Here is a 964-nt window from a genome sequence, read left to right as displayed (position 1 = left end):
CTGCACTGGCTCCTTCTCATGCACTGTCACTACCCAGTCTGCACTGGCTCCTTCTCATGCACTGTCGCTAGCCCTATTCTCTTTTTCTTTTTGGTTTTCCAAGACAGCGTTTATGTTGCTCTGGTTATCTTGGAACTCAATTGGTAGACCAGTCTGGCCTTGAACTCACAGAAATCCTCCTGTCTCTGCCTCCTGAGTGCTGGGAATAAAAGGCTTGAGCCACCAACCACTGCCCACCTAATTCTTTCCAATATTCATTTTTATGTTATATTTGAGTGTCTGCCTGCATGTTATCTGTACACATGTGTCATGTGTGCAGTGCTGAGTAGGCCAGAGAGAGCACTAAGCCCCATGGAACTGAAGTTCCAGGCAGTTAGGAGCCACCATGTTGGTACTAAGAAACTATCTCTGCAACAACAGTCAGTGCTCTTAACCACCAAGCCATCACTCCAGCCCCTGATATCCCTAATTCTTAGTTTAATACTTTTAAGTATTAAACTGATTCCTCAGTTTAATACTTTCAGAGCAGCCACCTGGCAGAATAGGCTGGGAGTGGCCCTAAGCCTAACACCACACACTTCAACAGTGTAAAGAAATGAAAGGCCAAAGGTCAGTGTCACCTGGGATCCCAGTTAAAGTCCTAGCATCACATCCATCCCTGATGGCTGGCTTATATACAAGAAAGACACAACAGGGCATGGAGGTGCACACTTGTAATCCCAACACTCAAGAAACTAAGGCAGGAGGATTGCCACAGATCTCAGGCCTGCCTCAACTACAAAGTGAGTTCTAGGCCAGCGAGAGCTAGAATAAGATCCTATTTCAAAACAAAACAAGACAAAAAAAAAGCAAACAAAACATGACAAACAGAAGATAAGGTGGGAGAAGGTAGACAGGCACAGCAGGAGCTGACCACTTACGGTCCTGAATTTAACACAGCAACCCTGGGTTCACAATCTTGAGA

General features: G+C 45.4%; 1 protein-coding gene across 3 annotated transcripts in view; it reads right to left on the bottom strand.

The window, feature by feature from the left end:
- The window catches only part of Mapkapk5 (mitogen-activated protein kinase-activated protein kinase 5), a 26,346-nt gene that overhangs the window by 6,065 nt on the left and 19,317 nt on the right, over positions 1–964 (bottom strand). The gene's annotated exons all lie outside the window — the stretch shown is intronic.

The sequence above is a fragment of the Microtus ochrogaster genome, chromosome 2 (assembly GCF_000317375.1).
Source record: "Microtus ochrogaster isolate Prairie Vole_2 chromosome 2, MicOch1.0, whole genome shotgun sequence".
In the NCBI taxonomy this organism is placed as follows: Eukaryota; Metazoa; Chordata; class Mammalia; order Rodentia; family Cricetidae; genus Microtus; species Microtus ochrogaster.
Note: the sequence above shows the minus strand (reverse complement) of the source record. Positions and strands in the feature narration are given on the sequence as shown.